Raw genomic sequence first — 8960 nt, forward strand, 5'->3', positions numbered from 1 at the left:
ATAAAACAACATTAGTAAAGTCTAGCTAGAAATGTTCTCTTTGTGAAGAAGGGGCATCATTTCTACACCCATGTTCATTGCAGCATTGATCACAATAGCTGAAAGGTGAAAGTAACTTCAAGTGTCCATCAACAGATGAATGAACAAAATGTAATATGTATTATACACATAGGGGAATGTGATTCAACCTTTAAAAGGAATGAGAGTCTGACACACTACAACACGGAGCAACCTTGAAGACATCGTGCTAAGTGAAATGAGCCAGTCACACAAGGGCAAAGACTGTGATTCTACTAAGATGAGGTACTTAGATTGGTCAAATTCAAGAGACAGAAAATAGAACGGTAGCTGCCAAGGGCTTGGGGGAGTAGAAAACGGGAAGTTCTGTTTCATGGGTATGGAGTTTCAGTTTGAGAATATGAAAAATGTTTTGGACATGGGATGTGGTGATGTTTGCATGACAGTGTGAAGGTACATAACACCATTGCAGTGTACACTTTTTTTTTTTTTTTTTTGTACAGTCAGGGTCTGCTATGTTTCCCAGGCTGGTCTTGAACTCCTGGGCTCAAGTAGTCCTACCACTAGGGCTTTGTCCAAAGTGTTGGGATTATAGGCATGAGCCACCCCACCTGGCCTGAATCTACACTTAAAAATGCTTAAAATGGTAACTTTTGTTACATATATGTATGTGTGTGTGTATATATATATATATATTTCTTACCATAATAAAGCATTTAGAAGTCAGACATCCTGTTTTGATGTCTAATAAAAGATTGAAAAATGGGGAAAAATAAGGGACCTAGTCCGTGTGAGAGAGGGGTTAAAACAGTTTAGCCCTCGGCTGAGTGTGGTGGCTCACACCTATAATCCCAGCACTTTGGGAGACAAAGGTGAGCAGATCACTTGACTTGTCAAGAGATCGAGACCATCCTGGCCAACTTGGTGAACCCCTGTCTCTACTAAAAGTACAAAAATTAGCTGGGTGTGGTGGCATGCGTCTGCAGTCCCAGCTACTTGGGAGGCTGAGGCAGGAGAATTGCTTGAACCCGGAAGCAGAGGCTGCAGAGAGCCGAGATTGAACCACTGCACTCCAGCCTGTCGATAGAGTGAGACTCTGTCTCAAACAAACAAACACACAAACAAACAAAAAAACAAAAGAAACAGTTTAGCCCTAAGCTGAGGCTTCTGCTGGACACAACCAAGATTGAGAAAGACGTGTAAATGACATTTTTTGCAGTGTAACTCAGTTTATCTGAAGTCCTGTTGGGGTCCCACCTACAGTCTTCTTGCAGCTCACCAGGGTAAGTAGCCCCGATATGAGGAGACACTTTACTGGGATGGTATGTGGCCTCCTCCCTGCCTGGGGGCCTGAGAGAAGACTGGCAGGCTTCCTACCACTGAAGCATCCAGAGTGTTTTGCAGAGGAGCGGGAGGCAGAGTGTTTTGCAGAGAAGCTTTCCTGGAGGAGGCAGGATCCAGTGGAGCCCTGATGGGTGGAGAGGAGCTGGAGGGCTTCCCAGGTACGTATGTGGGACCACAGCTGGGACGGAGAAGGGAGGTGGGTATTAATATGGCAAGCACAATCAGACTGGGTGGTGGTGGAAGTTGGATGGGGTTAGACTGTGAAGGTAATAGGAAGCCACCACTGGTTGGTTGGTTGGTTTGTTTTGTTTTTGAGACGGAGTCTCTGTTGCCCAAGCTGGAATGCAGTGGTGTGATCTCGGCTCACTGTAACCTCCACCTCCTGGGTTTAAGCGGTTGTTGTACCTCAGTCTCCCGAGTACCTAGGATTACAAGTGTGTGCCGCCACGCCCAGCTAATTTTTGTATTTTTAGTAGAGACGGGGTTTCGCCATGTTGCCCAGGCTGGTCTCAAACTCCTAGCCTTAAGTGATCCACCTGCTTCTGCCTCCCAAAGTGCTGGGATTACAGGTCTGAGTCACCGCACCCAGCCTCACCACTGGCTTTTGAGCAGGAGAGTATCTTGGTAGTGAGTTTCAGGATCAGGAGTGCAGGGCTAAGTAACAGGCACTAACTTAGTCCCCAACTGAAGCAAGGCACAGTGAGGCTGGTACAGACCCAGGCTGGAAAATAGAGGGGCTGAGGGTTAGGCAGGGCCTCCTCCGAGCCCTGAGAACAGCCAGCTGGGCTCACATTCAGCATGAGGAAGGAGGAGGTTGGCGTGGCAATCCTAGAGGTAGCTGGGTGACCTCAGAAAGGAAGGGCCTGGAGGTCAAGGTCTGGATCATGATCAAAGAAAACAGAAGTGCCAAGAAGGGCCAAGGCTTGCCCAAGTCACCCAGAGGGAGTGCAGCCCAGGAGTCAGGACACAGGTGCACTGGTGTCCCTGCAAAACCTTCATGCAGCTGGGGTGGGGACCTGCCTGCCCTCCAAGGAGCAACTCCCTCCTGCTTCTGCAGAGGCCACTTGTACTACCTGTGAGGTGTGCTTGGGCTGATGCGGGAAGGGTCCCAGTGAGGCAGAGAGGAGGGAGACCATGTTAGGGCCTGTCTGGTTTCTGCCTTTTACTGCCTCTCCATCTTTCCCCCAGGGCTAGAAGAGCACATTCCTGAGTCACAGTTTTCCCAGGAGTCTGGATGGGGCCCAGGCAAGAGAGAGCACCATCTCCCCATTACCAACACACACACTCTCTCTCTCTACCCCCACACACCTCTTGGCTTTCCCTTAGAGCTCTTCAGAGGGTATGGCTGATGCAGTTCAGGCCTATCCAGACCCCTGGCTCAGGGAGAAGCTGGCCAGCTTTCCAGCCTCACGTTTTCTGGGCTCTGTGGCCAGGGAGGCCCCTCTCCACCAGGCTCTGCCACTTGGCAACTTTGGGCCAGGCCCTGGTCCTTTCTGGGCTTCAGATCCCTCATCTGTGAAATATGATGGCTTCATAGAGTGCTTCCAGTGACTTCGTCAGCCTTACCTTTTGTAAGCCCCACACTACCCTGCAAGGTGCTACTGTCATTATCTCCGTTTTACAGAGGGGAAGCCGGTTCAGAGAGCGTGAGTGGCTTGCCCCAATCACCCACCCAGCAAGTGGTGGGCTTGGTAGTTGAACCCAGGCAGTCTGACCCAGATCCTGCCTGAGGTCCTTGCCATCATCGATACGCCATCGATTGTCAGGTCAGGCAGGGATCATTTTCCCTTTTCTATAGGTGGGAAAACTGAGGCCCAGAGGGGCGACATCTCTTGCCCAAGGATGCGGAGCTCAGGTGGGTCTTGAACACTGCGTAAGGCCATTTTGCCATGTCCTCGAGCACCTCCACAGAGGAGCCGCCACCCCAGGAAGTGCTGCAGGCTCTACGGGGTGATACCATCAAAGGGTGACCAGGGCATGACCACCGGCTTGGAGGAAGCAAAGAGGATGCTGTTGGTGAAAGGAGAAGTGAAGTGAGAGTGTGATGCCTGGGCCTGGGGTGGAGGGAGCAGAGAGAAGTGCAGTGGGGGCTGCAGGTGTGGGGCGAAGGGAGAGGCCACCCACAGACGCCTCCCAGCTTCCCCTTCCTGCAGAAGCAACAAGACAGCAGCCGAGACAGCAGCTGAGACAGCAGCTGAGACGGCAGCGGCAGCTTCACAGGTCAGCCTCCTCTGGGCCTCTCCCCACTCTCCCCTGCCCAGTTCTCTGTCCTTATCCACAGGCCCCTCAGTGAGTACTGGGCATACCGACACCTAGGTGGGCACAGGCCTGGGGACATCCTGGGTGAGCAAGCTGGGGACCCACCCTCCTACCCTTTCTGGTTGGCAGCTCCACATCTAGGGGAATGTAGAGATCTATGCTTTTGGAAGGAGGGGCGATTTAAATTAAGAAGTAGTTAGGCTTGGGGCTCGAATCTTAGCTTCCCCATGAGGTCTGCGACAAGTGAAGGGTGGTTTCTTTTCTGGACCTGAGTTTCTCATCTGTAAAATGGGGTGAGTCTGGGAACCTGCACTGTGGATGGCTGTCAGAGGCTCAGTAGAGGGCCCGGCACATACTTTGTGTTTGGCAAACTGGAGCAGGTGCAGCTCCTTTCAGAGCGACCTGGATTGGATCCTGGGGACAGCATGTCTCAGGGAAATGGCCCTGCTGCTGGCTTGGTCACAGACTTCCTGTTGGGCTCCGGGGTGGCCTCTCTTTCCCAACCTGTGAAATGGGGTCACTAATAGCATCTCTTAGGGCTTTTTTAGACAGAATCTTGTTCTGTTGCCCAGACTGAAGTGCAATGGCGCGATCTCAGCTCACTGCAACCTCCACCTCCCAGGTTCAAGCGATTCTCCTGCCTTAGCCTTCTGAGTAGCTGGGACTACAGGCGCCAGCCGCCACGCCTGGCTAATTTTCATAATTTTAGTAGCGGCGGGGTTTCACCATGTTGGTCAGGCTGGTCTCGAACTCCTGATCTCAGGTGATCCACCTGCTTTGGCCTCCCAAAGTGCTGGGATTACAGGTGTGAGTCACTGCACCTGGCCTCTTAGGGCTTTTTTTGCAGAGACCACAGATTGATTGATTCCTCACCCAGGCCAGAGGCAGGGGCTCCAGACTATGGTTGGCAGGGGCAGGTGGGGCTGTGTGTGGAGAATGGCTGGCTCAGTAGGCCCTCATGCTGCTGGGGAGAGGTGGGATTCTGGGGTGCATGGTCAGCTGCAGGGAGGAAGGCAGGGATTCCCAAGCCTTGTGCTCAGATGTATTCCTGACCAAGGACTTTGGCCAGAGCCCTGGACCTGGCTCAGAGCCTGATTCCCAGTAGAGGATCAGGGAAATTGTTGTTGGAGTTTCTCTTTCTGGGAAATAGGTTTCCTTGGCCTCATTTTACAGATGAGAAAACCTGAGACACAGAGAGGTCAAGTGCCTTGTCCGGTGTCACACAGCCTAGGCACTGAATACTGGCACTGGTTATGAGATTCTCATCTTCCAGAGGCTCTGTCCTGTGCTCCACAGCTTGTCATTTCTCTGTTGGCCTAAATAGAGTCTTACTTGTCTACACAGCAACTCAGCTGCCCAACCATCTTTGGGAGGCTGCAGTGTGCAGGGGGTAGCGCCCTGGACCCTGGAGGCCTGGGTTTGAGTCCCAGCTTGCCCACTGGCCTGCTGTAGAACTCAAGCAGACTCCTCTTGTGCAGTATTCAGTTTCCCCACCATCAACTGGAACCATTCTGGAAGTCAGGTGAGGAAGGGATTGCTATTTCCTAGAAGGCCCCAAATAATGAATTGCAGGGTGGAAAAGGAAATGACTCAGTGTATGAGACGATGGTGCATGGTGACCTCTCTGAAGGGATGTGGAGGGGAATTTGGAGGTTGCAAGCAGAAGTGAAGACCGTGGTTTGCTCCTGGGAAAGGGGGTGGAAACCACAGCTTCTATCTGGAGTGCCTGGTGGAGGTATCACTTCTGCTTTGGCCTCAATTTCTTCAGTTGTATAGTAGGGTCAGGCTTGTCTTCCCTCAGTGCCTGCCTGGAACCAGTGTGGGTAAGAGCCTGGTCTTAGGGTCCACACCCTGCAGGTCAAATCCATCTATCTGACTGGACCTCAGTTTCACCAACAGTATAGTGAAGGGGCAGACAAGTTGGCCCAAGATCCTTTCTGTGCTATCAGGTCCTCCACTACTGGGCCTCAGTTATCTCTCCTAAGTGATTTCCTTCAGTAGCTCAGTAGCTTCTTTTGCCTCCCCAAATCTTTTTTTTTTTGACAGAGTCTCACTTTGTCACCCAGGCTGGAGTGCTAGAGTGCAGTGTCACAATCATGGCTCCCAGGCCCAAGTAATCCTCCCATCTCAGCCTCCCGAGTAGCTGGGACCACAGGCTCATGCCACTATGCTGGGTTAGGATTTTTAATGTTTAATTTTGTAGAGATGGGGTCTCCTTATGTTGCTCTGGCTGGTCTCAAACTCCTGGGCTCAAGTGATCCTCCTGCTTCAGCCTCCCAAAGTGCTGGGATTAAGGCATGAGCCACCGCACCCGGCTCCCCCAAATCTTGTCCTTTGTCTTTTCTCTGAGGTTCTGAGAGGGTAAGTAAATAACACAGCCAAATAAATAACCGAATAGCCAAATAAATAAGAACCCAGCCTTCTGTGACTCCAGAGTCTCTATTTCATATTTAAAATAAACATATATATTAAAAAAATTATGTTAAGAAAAATGGGTGACCACCTGGAGAAAAAATGAAATTGGATTTATATTTCCCACTGTACTCCAGTATCAATGCAAATGGATTGGAGATTTCAATATGAAAGATGAATCTATAAAAGTACTGGAAGAAACGGGCAAATTCCTTCATGACATTGGAGTAGAGACTGGGCTTGGTGGCTTCCTCCTGTGATCCCAGCCTTTTGGGAGGTTGAGGCGGGAGGAGGGAGGATCACTTGAGCCCAGGTGTTTGCGACCAGCCTGGGCAACATGCTGAAACCACGTCTCTACAAAAATAAAAACATTAACTGGGCGTGGATGTGCCAGTTGATACAAAAGTGCCCCAGTTAATACAAAAAGTTGTATACTCTACATACTATTCTGCATTTTGCTTTTTCACTTGAAAATACATTTTGGAGAGCATTCCATGTCAATAAGAGGAGAGCTTCCACTTTGTCATCTGCATATTCTAGTGTTGTAGGGATAAGTTACAGTTTATTTAACTAGTCCCCTATTCATAGACATTTGTGCTGGTTCTATTTATTTGCTCTTACAAACAATGTAGCTATGCTTATATTATTTCTCACATGTGTGAGTTCACCATTTATTTATTTTTATTTTTTGAGACGGAGTCTTGCTCTGTCACCCAGACTGGAGTGCAGTGGTATGATCTCTGCTCACCTCAACCTCTGCCTCATGGGTTCAAGCCATTCTCCTGACTCAGCCTCCCGAGTAGCTGGGATTACAGGCGTGCTCCACTGCGCCTGGCTAATTTTTGTATTTTTAGTAGAGACAGGGTTTCACTATGTTGGCCAGGCTGGTCTTGAACTCCTGACCTCAGGTGATCCTCCTGCCTTGGCCTCCCAAAGTGCTGGAATTACAGGCATAAGCTACCATGCACGGCTCTATTTATTTATTTCTGATACAGGGTCTCACTCTGTCATACAAGCTGGAGTGCAGTGACACCATCATAGCTTACTGAAGCCTCAAACTCCTGGGCTCACGTGATCCTCTCACCTCAGCCTCCCAAGCAACTACCAGGTGCGTGGCACCACACTCAGCTAACATTTTTGATTTTTAGTAGAGTAAAGATCTTGCTATGTTGCTCAGGCTGGTCTCAAATTCCTGAGCTCAAATGATCCTCCTGCTTTGGCCTACCAAAGCGCTGAGATTACAGGTATGAGCTACCACGCCCCGCCATTTGCTCATTTTTATATTGAGTTCGACTTTTCCTTATCAATGTCTAGAAACATTTTACGTAATAGGAAAATCAGCTCTTGTCTGTTATACATAGATAAAAGTATTATATGCAAATAGTTTTCCTAACTTGTCATTTGTCTTTCAGCATTACATATGGCCTTCTTTTGGCCAGGTAGAAGTGTCTTTTTAAATAATTTTTTTTGTTTTTTTCTGAGATGGAGTCTTGCTCAGTTGCCCAGGCTGGAGTGCAGTGGTACGATATCGGCTCACTGCAAGCTCCGCCTCCCGGATTCACGCCTTTCTCCTGCCTCACCCTCCCAAGTAGCTGGGACTACAGGCGCCTGCCACCATGCCTGGCTAATTTTTTGTGTTTTTAGTAGAGATGGGGTTTCACCATGTTAACCAGGAGGGTCTCGATCTCCTGACCTCGTGATCCACCCACTTCAGCCTCCCAGAGTGCTGGGATTACAGACTTGAGCCACCACGCCTGGCCTTAAATAATTTTTATGTAATAAAATGTATCTGTATTTTCTCTTTTGGCTTCTGGATTTTGAGTCATAGCTAGAAAAACCTTCCCCACTCCATTGTTTTCTTGTTTTGTTTCTGTTTTTTGTTTTTGAGACAGAGTTTTGATCTGTCACCCAGGCTGGAGTTTAGTGGCTCAATCATAGCTCACTGAAGCCTCGACCTCCTGAACTCAAGCGATCCTCCCACCTCAGCCTCCCGAGTAGCTGAGACTACAGGCTTGTGCCACCAAGTCCAGCTAATTTTTTGTATTTTTTTGTAGAGATAGGGGTCTTGCTGTGTTGCCCAGGGTGGTCTCGATCTCCTGGGCTCAAATGATCCTTCCGCCTTGGCCTCCCAAAGTGATGGGATTACAGGTGTGAGCCACTGCGCCTGGCCTGTCCAGATTTTGCATATAATAAAATATATGATTTTTTTTTTTTGCGAGAATGGAATTAGATTGTTTTGCAATGGGCTTTCTGTCTTTCATGAGCAATATGTCACTATTATTTCTTCCATATTGATAGTCACTTGGAGCATTTAAAAATCCTATTGAAATATTTGTGTTTTTTTTTTGTTGTCATGAAGGCAATATGTTGTAAAAAAATTAAACAATACAGAAAATATAGAAGGAAGTTTAAAAAGAAAAACCTCTCCCCTCAAAAAAGCATTATTAACATTTTGGTGGCTGTCCTTCTAGATCTCCCATATGCTTCAGCATGCATACAAACATAATTTTTCGTAAATGAGATTTTGTGTGTTATTTTCATCCTGCCCTTTCCACTCAATGATATGCTGTGCTCTTCTTTTACTTAGCCTTATTTTTTTGTGTTTTTGTTTTGAGACGGAGTCTCACTCTGTCGCCAGGCTGGAGTGCAGTGGCGCGATCTCGGCTCACTGCAACCTCCACCTACTGGGTTCAAGTGATTCTCCTGACTCCGCCTCCCGAGTAGCTGGGATTACAGGCGCCCACCACCAAACCCAGCTAATTTTTTTTTTTTTTGTATTTTTAGTGGAGACGGGGTTTCATCATGTTGACCAGGATGGTCTCAATCTCCTAACCTTGTGATCCGCCTGCCTTGGCCTCCCAGAGTGGTGGGATTACAGGCATGAGCCACGGTGCCCAGCCTTTTTTTTTTTTTTTTTTTTTTTTTTT

At 48.6% G+C, this 8960-nt stretch overlaps 1 protein-coding gene across 5 annotated transcripts in view; it reads left to right on the forward strand.

Annotated features, from left to right (window-relative positions):
• The first annotated feature begins 3491 nt into the window (after positions 1 to 3491).
• Positions 3492 to 8960, forward strand: part of ADGRG5 (adhesion G protein-coupled receptor G5) — a 35069-nt gene continuing 29600 nt past the window's right edge. For 2 of the 5 annotated variants that reach the window (XM_017878863.1, XM_017878862.1), the window contains exons 1-2: positions 3492 to 3582; positions 4966 to 5143. The gene's annotated coding sequence lies outside the window, so the exon portion shown is untranslated. The remainder of the gene's footprint in view (positions 3583 to 4965; positions 5144 to 8960) is intronic. The other 3 variants (XM_017878861.1, XM_017878866.1, XM_017878865.1) reach the window with 3 other exon arrangements.

The sequence above is a fragment of the Rhinopithecus bieti genome, unplaced genomic scaffold (genome assembly GCF_001698545.2).
Source record: "Rhinopithecus bieti isolate Rb0 unplaced genomic scaffold, ASM169854v2 scaffold_11161, whole genome shotgun sequence".
Lineage (NCBI taxonomy): Eukaryota > Metazoa > Chordata > Mammalia > Primates > Cercopithecidae > Rhinopithecus > Rhinopithecus bieti.